Below are 251 nucleotides of genomic sequence, written 5' to 3' on the forward strand. Positions count from 1 at the left end.
ACTCATTCGCCATCGACACATCTCCCTATACAATAGATTAAATGATATATATCAAATGAAATTAAAGCTCATCCGCATATCCGAATATATGTCAGTGACAGAGAGAAAAGGTCGTGCCTAAGTCACATATGTCATCTAAAAACATAATGACAAACATAATGACAGGTGCCAGACAACCCCAGACAAACAGACACTGACAAATGGAGATAAATAACATACCTGGAGAACAGTAGCGGTCGCAAGAGACAGGA

Source organism: Penaeus monodon, chromosome 31 (genome assembly GCF_015228065.2).
Source record: "Penaeus monodon isolate SGIC_2016 chromosome 31, NSTDA_Pmon_1, whole genome shotgun sequence".
Classification (NCBI taxonomy): Eukaryota; Metazoa; Arthropoda; class Malacostraca; order Decapoda; family Penaeidae; genus Penaeus; species Penaeus monodon.